At 35.3% G+C, this 13,434-nt stretch overlaps 1 protein-coding gene across 5 annotated transcripts in view; it reads right to left on the bottom strand.

Moving 5' to 3' along the window:
• LOC5568434 (voltage-dependent T-type calcium channel subunit alpha-1G) overlaps nucleotides 1–4,039 on the bottom strand; it is a 113,235-nt gene extending 109,196 nt beyond the window's left edge. For all 5 annotated transcript variants that reach the window (XM_021850463.1, XM_021850467.1, XM_021850466.1 and 2 more), the window contains exon 1: nucleotides 3,928–4,039. The gene's annotated coding sequence lies outside the window, so the exon portion shown is untranslated. The remainder of the gene's footprint in view (nucleotides 1–3,927) is intronic.
• Between the last annotated feature and the right edge of the window lie 9,395 nt (nucleotides 4,040–13,434).

Here is a 13,434-nt window from a genome sequence, read left to right as displayed (position 1 = left end):
GTCCGAGTTTAAGGACACGATATAGTTTATTATTTCAGCGATTTTCATGGTATTTTTAAAATTTTTGCTTAAATATTCGCTGGTTTCATAAAGATGTGAGTCTAAATTAATTGTTTGAAAAGCACATTATAATATGAAGAGACTATACAGTGAAGAAAATAGAGATGGAACATTTGGTGCCTCATAAGCGTCCGGATATTGATGCAGCACGGTACATATTAATACTTAAAATTCAAAAAGTATCTTTATCTAATCAAAATATATTGAAAAATATGTATAAATTAGTTTATACTCATTCGAACAACAAAAAAAAAACATTGAAACTAGAATAATTTGGAGAAAATTCATCCATTCATACACATTAGTTATACAGAAGTATTGTATGATTATTCCTAACGATGTTTTTGAAAAACACTCGTAGCTTAAAAATACTAGTTACATTTACTTTTGTATAACAAACTAAAATCCTTCTATTCTATTTTTGAATATATTTATATAATCTATCTAGAATAATTTATATGGTCAAATAAGGAAAGAAAATTTACTTTCAATTGGAGAATTAGTATATTCTGCTCTCTTGCAACTCAGCTTAGATAAATCACGAAAAGTTACGTGTAAGTTTTGAAATTATTAATTTTTTATATTTTTTATGCCTAAAGGTTAAAAAAACTTTTAGATGGAATAATTCAAATTCTCTATGGTCAATTTGACAAAATTAAGCTGGAAATGAAATAAAATAAAGAAAAACAACATTTGCATATATTAAAACTTATTAAAATTCTCGTAAGCAGTCTGCCAATAAATGATAATAATACTTGATCCACTTACCCCACCCCATTCAAAAGCGGGGGTAAGTGTACCATGTACAATATATCTGTATTTATTTATACAAACCAAATTTTTTCATTGTATTTCATTCAATTAGAACTGAAATGCTCACAATGTATCGAAAAAACTAATAGTATTCGATTTAAGACAGAGATTCAATGGAGTTTTGATTGATGGAAAACAATTTTGAAATTAATTATTTTTTGCAGCTAACAAGTTTGCTTGTGTTAGTGTACGTGTAGTAACAGTTTTGCAAAAGTATCAGTGCGGACGTAAAAATATAACATAAAACGAAGCAATGGTGCGAAAACATTCACCATAATCAAGTATTAATGCTTAATACAGGTCGGACTCGATTATCCGGAGTATCGTTTTTTTTTCACTCCGGATAATCGAATCCTCCGGATAATCGAATCACCAAGAAAAAAATTGAAATCTTCGATAAAAGAACATAAATATTATCTCTTTTCGTTGTTTTATCTATATGACGCGTTGGCGTAGCCAGAAATTTTTTTCTAGGAACAGTAGGGGTCATTACAAGAAAAAAACAAATTTTTATCAGTATGCACAAAAAACCACTTTTTCAAACCCTCCTTTTCTTAAATACGTTCAAAACTGCAAAACCATTCATATTGTATATTGCAATATCAAATTATCTCAGATTTATGCATAAAAATTGAAAAACAAGATCATCAAAAAACAAATTCCGGATAATCGAGTCTAAAATTCCGGATAATCGAATCCCGGATAATCGAGTCCCCGGATAATCGAGTCTCCGGATAATCGAGTCCGACCTGTATTAACGAATGATCCACTTACCCCACTGTACCTTACTTCTGATTAAATCCTTGTAAATTTCCACATTCCAGAAATATATATATGAGTTATGAATTTTGAAGAACTTTTCAAGAAATTTATGAGATAACTCCATGGAGAATTCATAAGAATACTGTTATGTTCTATAACAGTGTTAGTCCTTCTAAATTGAATTCGTATAACGACATAAAATAAACAATTCAAAAGGCGTTATTTTCAAGCTTGTTTAGATAATTTATTGATGATTGCTTTATACATGTAGAAAAAATAGACTGTATATCAATACTTCAAATATTTGCTGAGATATTTCAAATTATATTTTGACCCCTTGTCATCCCCATCGACGGTGTTTAAAAAGAACTAATTTTGTTTAAATTCCATAGACAAATTCGTAAAGGTGATTTGAGAGAAATCTTTTGTGATAATTTTGTAGAATTTCTCGGATGAAATTAAAGTTACGCTTTCGGAATAATTTTGAGAAGCAGAAAGCTATCTTGAGATATTGATTTCTAAAATAAAAAAATATTGGAATGGTTATCGAAAAAATCCCTTCAAGAAGGATCTAAAGAAAAATATATGGTGGAAAATAAATAGAAATTCAATGAGGCATTGCTAGTGAATTTGTGGAGATATCCTTAATCGGATTCCTTGACGAACTCTTGGGAGAATACTTGGATGAATTCATTTCATCCAGGAACTTAACAGATACTTGACAAGCTTCATAACATTTTTTTGTCAGATCTCCCGCAAAATCCATAGCGAATTGTTGTTAAAAAAACGTATTGTTTCTGGTAAGATCTTTGGCAGGAGAGTTTTAGTTGGACACCAATCATTCAAAAGTTTACTCTGACTTAATTAAACATAAGACATGAAATGCAGGACACAGATAGCCGTAGAGGTAAACGCGCACCTGTTCAGCAAGACCAAACTGAGGGTCGTGGGTTCGAGTCCCACCGGTCGAGAATTTTTCCGTAAAGGAGATTTTCTCGAATTCCATGGGCATAGAGTATCTTCGTACCTTCCACACGATATACACACTCTTCTCTGACTAGGCTACACCGATGAACCATCATGTTAGAAAAAAGATGTTCCAGTGTATTAATAATATTGAAATTAGCATGATTCCCATCATTTTCTAAAGTTTCAATGTTTATCTGGGTCATAGTCAGGGAAAATTTGGATATATAAAATAGATGCAAAATTCATGAAAATATAAGGATATTTTTAAGTAAGAGTGTATGAAATTTTCTAAAGAAATGGAACGTTTAATTTAATGAATTTTACGATTTGCGTTGTAAATTCTTGTAGTGTACTAAAAAGAAACAGGGCAATCAGAATTGATTAGGAACCAACATGATTTGAGTTTGATTGAGAACAAACAACACATTTTTGTTCCTTATTCAAATATTTATGAGGATATACTTTACTATCGGACTTAACTTAGTCTAAATCTGTGTTCAATTTTTACTATAGTCATTGTTTAAAAGTGTAATTATATATTCAAAAATCGAGAAAGTGAATAACATAAATTGCCCCATAAAAAAAGAGGAAATCACTTTTTCCCCAATAGTTCACATCTGAAAGAATATATCCTTGCATATCGACTTGAATTCAACACTACCACTTACAGCTTTAATTCAATTTTCATGCTCAATGTATCGTTGTATATGCAATGCGTGCTATTGCAGCTTCACCTTGAAAAAGCTGCAGCTTATCACTTTTTATTAATTCACTGCACCAGTGCTCTTCCAGGCATGATTGGTCCATTTGATAATCCATCGCATGATTCCATCACACGCATGGACCGACAAGCATCGATTAGTTTTTTAATTGAGTTTCAAAGTCCACTCGCTCTATACCTTCTCATGCAAACGCTCGACTCATCCCAGATGGCAGCACCGTGCCCCATCAAGGTTGCCCGTATGATTGCAGTGCAAAATCAATTCCAATTGTTGATCCTGGCTGAGATATGATTGATTCCCATGGCTCAGCCGCGGATGTATCAAGAGTCCGAGCCCCATTCATTCTGCAATTTCACCTGACACAGTTTTTCCTCCCGTTGATTGCTGCACGAAAAGTCATTTCCTGAATCAATGCATGTTTTGCACCTAGATTTTCACCTGCGAAAGATAATCCTCACTTGTACCCTTGGAGATAATTGAGAAAAAATTGAACTTGATTGGGAAAACCAAGATGGCTCACGGTGGGCGTTGAACATCAATTTTCTTTTTCGGATTTCGCGTGTTTTTAACGGTTTTCGTGCCCGTTTTCACGATTTCTCACCTTTTTAGAGAATAAAGTTTCGTTAGAACACTATAAAATGTATTTCTGGTACACAAAATTGATCAATTTTGTGGTTCAATTTTTGGATTTGGTTTCTGATGCTGCATAAAACTTGAACACTGAAAGTAGACTGGAAAATGCAAAAGACGAATCCAAGACGAATTATTCCGATTGATTCGGAACGCATGCGTAATAAATGTAAACAAACGTGTTTTTTGCCGATCGGAAGCAACAGCTGAATGCCGCGAATGCCGAAGCGGGTGGTTCGAAAGATTCGCGGGATTTGTTTACATGTGCCCGACCGTTATTACTAGTGGCCAGATGATACACGCGGCCTATGTATTACCTATCATCTGGAGAGCATGCCACCCGAAGCACGTGGCTTGGGTTGTTTGTTTGGACACCCACCACTTATATACTGCACAAGGAGAATCCCAAACATGCAAGGTTGGCATGTATTCTGTATCCTTCATGCCATTGCGAGGCCAAATATGGGTGGTGCAAAACATGTATTTTGAATGACTATCTATAAAACCTTATTGTTTCACGTGTACAAATAGACCCTAATAAATATTGCTCAATGTATCAAATGTTTTGAATTTCTCGTACCTACATCGTTCCTTATTTATTCAGTACCACTAATATATGAATCATTATTCGGTACATTATGCAACTATTGAATAGCGAATGTTTTCCTGACATGATAGGAAAATGCAGGGGAACCTGGTAGAATTCGGACCATAAAACATTTCTCAAACCTGGCGCAACTGTGAAAATAGTATGAATCTATTTTTTCATCTATCGTCCGACTTGCACATAATGCAAAAAAACTGACGCCTTCCAGTTATGGCGTTCGTTTTTAATATTGATTTGTTAAGACGGGTTTACTTTTGAAAAGAATACACCCGATTCTGTTTTTGCACGGGGGATGCGTACCGTGCAAAAAAAGTTTTCAGTTCAAAATTTCAAAAACCGTGCAAAAAAAGTAACACCATTTCTCGACGTTTCATGCAAAAATAAGGTTTTGGCGGAAAAAAATATATGGAAACTTTTTTTGCACGGCCGTGTAAAAAAAATCCGTGCAAAAACAGAATCGGGTGTAATCACCTATCTCGATGCGTGGAAAATTACTTAGCAGAAATGGTCACGAACAGTGCTGGGAATGGTAATAGTAGTAGGCTTGAATTTCGCGAAAATCACGTGGCTCTCTCACTACAGTAGCTTAAAATCGTGAATCTCATCGAGTAGCCTATATTATGTACATGATTTACTCTAAATCAGTAGTGTCATTGAAGGCTCTAAATGCGGGAAATACAGCGGGAAATAGAACATTTTTCTACAGTAATTTTGGGTTGCCCTTAGCAACGGGTGTTTTGCAATTTTCAAGGCTCTTTGCCTACAGCAGCGATGGGCGTGAGTTTCACTGGCTTCGCTGACTGTGATTGGCTTTGTTTGACTACTGTAGAGTGAATTTCAGATTTTTTCCCAACCCTGGTCACGAAAATCAGTTTTCTTTGATCGCAGTATGCATTTGAAAAAAAAGTCATTTAAAATGGAGCTCTCTGTAGAAACCTAGGGAAGGTACCGGTACTCGGTAATAGCTATAAATCATTTAGTGGTCATTCAACCGCTTTAAAACGATATAGCAACCATAAAATTTGCTGAGAACACACTCAATCACGATATGCTTGTTCGGTAATTTTTAATACAGGGTACGAATTGTAAATCATAAAAAATACCGAACTTTCAGCTTTTTGATTGAAAACTTCTGATGTTCAGTAATAATTTTTACTTTTTACTGAACTACGGTAGCTGTCAGACCCAATTTTGCTACATTACCGAACAGGCCGAAAAGTCAGTAAAAACAATTACCGACTATTCAGTAGTTGATGTTTTTTACTGACTTGTCGTTAAAATCAAATCAAAACAAACAGATGCGCATGCGGGAAAGTGTCAAATGAGAATCTCCTGCTGTAAAATCGTCCGGCACCGGGAGACACGGCTATGGCAACCAAACTATTCCTGCACCTATTTTGCGCTTTCTCGTGGTAAGTAGTCGAAATTTAGTGAGAAACTGAATCATTTTAAGCAACCAAAAGGCTCCGCTAAGAACGATTACTGCTTACGTTTTCGGTTGGTTTCCATACAAGATGTAAATTCATCTGCATTATTGAGTTTGCCTCTTGTATGCAAACCAACCAAATAATGATTTTATCACACATTTTTCGATTACTTCCACTGAGATATGAGCATACCGTAGATGTTTATTCGCACGGAAAATGCATGTCGATGTCCATGTTCATGTCGGTTGGGTTTTAATTTGTATTGATTTCTGAAAAAACAGAAGCTGGAGAAGCAAAGCATGAAGCATTGGAAACTGGAAAGCCAGTAAAAACGCTCTTCAATTTTACTGACTAAAGGCCGGTTTGCTACTGACAAGAAAAGGAATCGCCTATCTCGATGAGTGGAAAATTTCTCCCAAGAAATGGTCAAGAAAATCACATTTTTCTGATCGCAGTACGCAGTTGAGAAGAAATGTCACTTCAAAGGGGGCTCTCTGTAGGAAATTTCTTGACCCTTTCAATCAAGGAATTTCTTTACTTTTCTTGAGCGAAACAGCATACTTAGCTTAAGTCAGTAATTTCAATCAATCAAAACATATTTTGGTTTAGGGTGCCGGTACCAATGGTTGTAATGTACCAGTAGATTGGACTATGTAATAAAACGTACATTTTTTGATAAAAACGACATGTGCTATTTTTGCTGGATAGATCGCCTCTAGTTTAGTCGATTTGCCAAATTTCAGCTTTTTATTTCATCAAAAAGTCATATAAATAATTAAGTTTACGCAAAAAATTTGCCCCCTTGCACCAATAGTTGCCGTCGTGTTCCAGTAGTGGATCAACGGATGGAAGCAGTTTTTAAAATGGATGTATAAAAATGAAGAACAGTCCCAGAGATGGTCTTAATGCTTCATTCGAAAGATATTAGTTGCTGTTTGAAGGGAAAAATGTTAAACCTGTGTAAAAATTTGCCTTTTTGTTTAAAATTCCTTGTATAATTCCCAAACGTCTACTACTGGAGCACTAGCGCAACTACTGGAACACGTGTACCAATAGTGGCTCAAGCGATTTTATGTTAAAAAATTAGTTTTATCACTCTTTTTATATTTTTCCCATATAGTAGAGGTTGAAATCTTTCTGTTGACGCCAAAAGATCTCTGCTAAGGTTTTCGTTATTTTGTTATGATTTTTTATAGCTTAGGTAGTCCACTAATGGCACCGGCACCCTACTGGGTTTTTTCGGTAATCGTAAAAATTACCGAAAAAACCGTAGTTCCAAAACCCAGTAAAATTTTACTGGGGTCGGTAATCTGAATTGACTGTGTACACACTATCGTTACTATTGTCGAATTGTGTGTTGTGAAGTTTTTTGCGTTAAAGAATGTTTATTACTATGAAAATAATGTAAAATTTAAAAATCATGCACGGTGCAGTATTGACAAACACCTATAAACTTCTATTTCTAAGCAAGGATTTGAACATAGTATAAACCTGAAAGTTTGTGAGGATGCTTGAGATATACAGGTCGGACTCGATTATCCGGAGACTCGATTATCCGGGGACTCGATTATCCGGGATTCGATTATCCGGAATTTTAGACTCGATTATCCGGAATTTGTTTTTTGATGATCTTGTTTTTCAATTTTTATGCATAAATCTGAGATAATTTGATATTGCAATATACAATATGAATGGTTTTGCAGTTTTGAACGTATTTAAGAAAAGGAGGGTTTGAAAAAGTGGTTTTTTGTGCATACTGATAAAAATTTGTTTTTTTCTTGTAATGACCCCTACTGTTCCTAGAAAAAAATTTCTGGCTACGCCAACGCGTCATATAGATAAAACAACGAAAAGAGATAATATTTATGTTCTTTTATCGAAGATTTCAATTTTTTTCTTGGTGATTCGATTATCCGGAGGATTCGATTATCCGGAGTGAAAAAAAAAACGATACTCCGGATAATCGAGTCCGACCTGTATTCGCAAACCAGATTTCATCACCAAAACTCGTACCAATAGGGTAACGACTGTTTATTTCGTTCATAACCACTAACAGTTGGCGCCAGCGGCAAAAATTGCAGACAACAACCTTTCGAACATTCAGTTTCTCTTACCGGCCGCCGAGCGGCGACACTGATGTTTGTATTCCTCTCACTGATCGCGCTACGCTGGATTCTCAAATTTCTCAAACTTTCAACACAAGCGCATGGAAGAATGGTAGTCGGAGAGCTGTCAAAACGTATGGAAAATAATGAAAATCGTAAATTGCTCGCAATTAGGAAACTGAATCAAAAAAGTAGTGATTAGAAATCAAGTGTAAAGTGAAAACATAACTTTTTGTGTTTAGTTCATCTTCCGAGGTGCTTTCTTTGCTTCAGGATTTCGTTTTTACTACCATTGAAAAAGAGCCATCTATTGCATTTTCAGTTTTGAATATCGCCCTATTAGCTCAAATGGTTGAAATAATTGAATTTCTGTTAGATATCATTGATTTCCTTAGGAAATTGCATACATTTAGGCGTTTTCCACGTAATTATTGAAATTTAACTATTCGTTATTTATATAAATAGTGCATTGTTAAGATTTTGACAAGCATATTCGGATTCAAGGAGCTCAAGTTTATCATGTAGAGTTGTTTTTAAAACTAACAATAAAGGCATTGACAAGTGATCAATTTCACCCCGAAATGAGATCCCCTATTTTTTTTATTTTAGAGATATTTCTTAACACTAAAATGACATTCGTTAGAAAATTTCGGTACATGAGTCGATGAGGCTCACCTTCGTACTTGTTTTCCTGCATTTAGTTGTTTGGAATTGTTAACATTATAGAAAACAGACTAGAAAAACCGTGAAAAATTATCAATTTCACCCGAAATTACGGTACTCTTTTTTGCCTTAAAAAATTGTGTATTATTCTTTTTTGCTAAACGGGCTCAAGTGTACTTTTTTCAGTAAATTACTGACGATAATCGTCAAATAAAATAACCTGTTGAAGAAATCATATCAACTTTTTTCCCAGGATAATACAGATAATTCACCGATTTTTGACAAAAACTGGCACACAATCAACCTACTAATTATTTTCAATAACAAAAAGTCAACCAAAATTCAAAATCACATTGTTTCGAATAATTTAATCTTATTGAAGCAACTTGTTTTGTCAAACGCTTTTTATAAAAACGTCATTTTGGCGATGCAATTTTTGATGAACAAAGATGTGGGAATGAAAAGATTTCAGTTTGAAGTGTAGTATGGGAATCATTTAAAAAAACTGTTAAATCAATCAAGTTCCTTGTTTTATAACGTCCTTAATAAAACTAAAGTCGAAAACAATGCTTGAGGTTATTTTTACACATTTCACTCTTCTTAGTTCTTTTGGTTCCTTCACAAACTCAAATTGTTCTACATTTTCTTAAGAATTTTTTCAACAAATCTCATTTGAAAGACAGTATTAATTTAAAAAAATCGAACGACTTTTGGGATATTAAATATAATAAAAAAATTGATAGAAAAAATCGATTCACTTAGGGTCAATGTTCAATATAGTAAGAGAGTATGGCATGTAACAAATAAGAGTTAAATTTCGAAAAATATTTGATAAAAAGTTGAGAATAGTGTCTCCCTGAAAAACTTAATTTTAATTTATATGTAGGAAAAGTGTCAGTGCCCAAACGCAACGATAGCGGAACGGCAACGGACAGCGGAACCGGTTCGCCAGCATGAACTATAGCATGTTTGTCGACTCAGACTTGGTTCACTTTCGTTCGTTCAGGACGGTGTGTTTCATGCTGGCGAACCGGTTCCGCTTTCATTACGTTTGGGCCTTAAGAACCAAACTTTTTTTTTTGCAAAAAAAATGTCGAAATCAATAATTAGTAGTACATTTAAAATTTTTCAAGGTTAGCCTATTTTAAGTACTCTTAAGTACTCTTTTACAGAGATGAAAAAATGTAATCTTTTCAGTAAGAGCAAATATGGTAACCCTAGACACGATGCGTTCTTAACCCAACCTCTTTTTTGTCGGTTCTTCTACTAAACACCAGATATCGGGTCGATCGTTTAGCTTTGAAAACATTTGCCTATTGGTGCAAGTGTTAGCCGTATTTTCAATACGAAAACAATGTTTCTGACGAGTGCTTATATTTTTCCTGTAAAACTTAGATTGAAAGCTTTCGTTCATGAGCATGAGCATGAGCATGATTGACCGCCCGCAGATGCTACTCCGATATTGCAAGAACAGCTGTACTTACACAGGGACCAACAGACAATACTCGGGATCAGTAGTGTCGCCGGCTGCGTCCGAATGCAGGTCAATTTAGGGATGGGAGGGAAATGTTAACGTGTCACTTGCTTTACGGAAGCCGAGGAGTCCTCTGCACTTCCACAAGTAGACTGGGAGTTTGGATATGGGAAAGGTTTGGGTAAAGGATTCGTTTTGGTAAACGATAAATATATAATTTGAAATTAATGCGCCTAACCGGATTCGCGATATTACTCGATAAAAGCATTGAACGCCGAACAAGTGTTCGTCGCTCGCCCTACAGGAGCAAGCGACAAGGTCAAAGGATCAAACACTACTAATGCGATCCGCGATACTATTCCACCGTGGTTCGCGAACGACGCGCGACATGTTTGATCCTGCCCTCGTCACTCGCCCCCGCAGGAGCAAGCAACCAGGTCGAAGGATCAAACAATACTAACACCCGCGGCGCTTTTCCACTTCTTCCCGAACGACGCGCGACATGTTTGATCCTCACTTAGATTGAAAGCTTTCGCTCAATGCATAAACAACATCCAAAACTCTTTTGAATAGTTTATAAAATATATATTTCCTTAGGGAGGCGAATACTGGTAAGTCTACCCTATTCGTTCAAGGAATGATTTTACTTTTCTTAAGGGGGCAGGATCCGTCATTGATTTCTGAATTTTCAAAAGCAGTTTTTTTCGTTCAAAATCAAGAAAATTTACAGGAAAATGTGTTCACTGTATTCCATTCTCCAACCGAAACACAGTGAACACATTTTCATCGAATAATTTTAAGTTATGAACAGAAAAACTGCTTTTGAAGTTTCGATGATGACGATGATTACGATGACGTAGCGTTGATCGTTAACGAAAACCAAACTTAGTCTTATTTTGGAGTGCTGTAGGGGTAGTATTGATACTCTAAGAAATATGACAATTTTCATACTCTGACTAGCTCATATTCTGAGAAGTGAAGAATATCACACGGGAGGGATGTTATCTGTTTAGGGTGACCATATCCTGGAGAATCAAAATCAGGGCATTTTGCAATTTTCACAATTTTTCTGTGCAATTTCCATTCCAAATTCTGAATATGACTCATATTCCTAACAGAAGCGATAACAAAGATTTTTTTTTTTTTCAATTTTTAACATTGAGGACTTGTAATGTATGATCTCGAAAACTTCAAGTTAGCAGGTACGAGCATAAGTAGAGGAACCTGGTCTAATTCGGACCCTGTTCTAATTCGGACCATCAAGCATTTCTCAGTACAGGCGCAACTGTAAAAATCGTGTGTACCGAATTTCTATCCACCGTCTAGCTTGGATCCAACACAATAAATTTGACGCCTTTTAGTTTATCCGTCTGATTTTTAAATTAGTTTGTTCTTTTGAAGAGCTCTTGTGTGCTGACGGTTAGCATTATTTCCAAGCTTCTGTAAGCGACAATAAACCTCCAATGTTTCTGTGTTATTTTATAATCGAATCCTCCAAGCCTAAACTTTCATCTGATCATATGGTTTTGATATGTCTATGCACTGTTTGTGCTCAACTAGTTTAAAAATCACAAAATGTGTGTTGGTTGATATGGTCCAAAAGAGACCTCTTGCTTATCAACGAGCACTCAGTCTATTCCACCCCGTGAAAGTCTTTTTGGCTTGGAAGAAAATCACAGAAGTTATATTGATCGATGATGTATATGTTTCTGGTACGGTTAAGAAAAAGCTTTCGAAAAAATTTAAGAAATACGATGAACCACCAAAAAGTAAAAGAATCAATAAACCAGTTACTCTTCAGCCTATTTTGGATACAGCTTCCCAAGATAGTTTAACAATACGTTACCAAAAGGAAACGTTTACGAGTGCTGTGACCAGTACAGTCAAAATAAAATAACAAAAAGCTCAAAAATGTGTTCTTCATCTCGATATCTCCGTTTGAAATCGAGTTAGGTAGTGTATATTATACTTAATTTTGAACCAGTTTTAGATTTTGCGGGCGTTTTTTTATTTAAGAAATTTACATTTTACTTAAGGTGAAGATGAATCGAAGCCATACCTCGAATTTTTAAGAGCACAAATCTAGAGAACTGAAGACTCGTTTGATCTGGAAACTTAATCGATTAGTCACCACCAGCTAGTGACCAATCGATTGAGTTTTCAGCTTAAACGGATGTTTGGTTCTGCAGAATCATGCTCTTGAACATTTGAGGTTTGGTTTCGATTCATCTTCTCCTTAAATTGAGTTAAATTGAATTTTCAATTACCACGTTTGTTGAATTTATTTTCAATGCTTGAGTTTACAGAACAATAAGCTTTAATACCTAACAATCGGAGTTATATTTTATAATCAACATAGCATAAACTATAAAACTTAGGGTGGTCCGAATTAGAACATGGGGGATCCAAATTGAAACAGGGTTGGTCCAATTCGGACCTTCTGGAGAATTTTGCTCATGCGTTCACTCAAACATAAAACTTTTCATGCCGTTCATCATGCTGAAAATATATGGTCAAAAAACTGTTACTAGGTTCGATTTGGACCATGTTCCTCTTCTTAAATACTACTAGCCTTTTGCCAAGAAAATAATTTATTACTTTTCAGAAGACTTTCCTCTTCTTGACATTAACGACCTCACTAGACAGAGCCTGCTTCTCAGCTAAGTGTTCTCAAGGGCACTTCCACAGTTATTAACTGAAAGCTTTCTGTACCAAAGTTGCCATTTTCACATTCGTATATCCTGTGACTGGTACTGTTATACTATATGTCTAGGGAAGTCAAGAAAATATACTTTACGAAAAGATCCTGGACCAACCGGGAATCGAACCCGGACACCTTCAGCATGGCTTCGCTTTGTAACCGCGGACTGTAACTACACGGCTAAGGAAGGGCTCAGGTGTTCAGAAGATCCTAGGGTGTTTTGACTTTTTGCTACGTATCTAACAAGTATTTTCTAAAGATTATTATTTGAAATCTGCTAAAATCCACAGAATTGTCGCTCAAAAATATATCAAGTATCTCTTCAGGAATTTAACAATAAGAATCTTTTAAGAATGGATCGAGGGTCTCAAAACATTCAGTCCAGGAAATGCTGCAACAATCTCGCCAATAATTTACCGATGGTTACAATAAAAATCTGATCAGTGTATCATGAAGATCTGGCTAGGAAATTACAAAGAACTTCAAAAAACAGTCAAAAAA

Source organism: Aedes aegypti, chromosome 3 (assembly GCF_002204515.2).
Source record: "Aedes aegypti strain LVP_AGWG chromosome 3, AaegL5.0 Primary Assembly, whole genome shotgun sequence".
NCBI classification, from domain to species: Eukaryota; Metazoa; Arthropoda; class Insecta; order Diptera; family Culicidae; genus Aedes; species Aedes aegypti.
The sequence above is the reverse complement of the archived record's forward strand: the minus strand, read 5'-3'. Positions and strand labels throughout refer to the sequence as shown.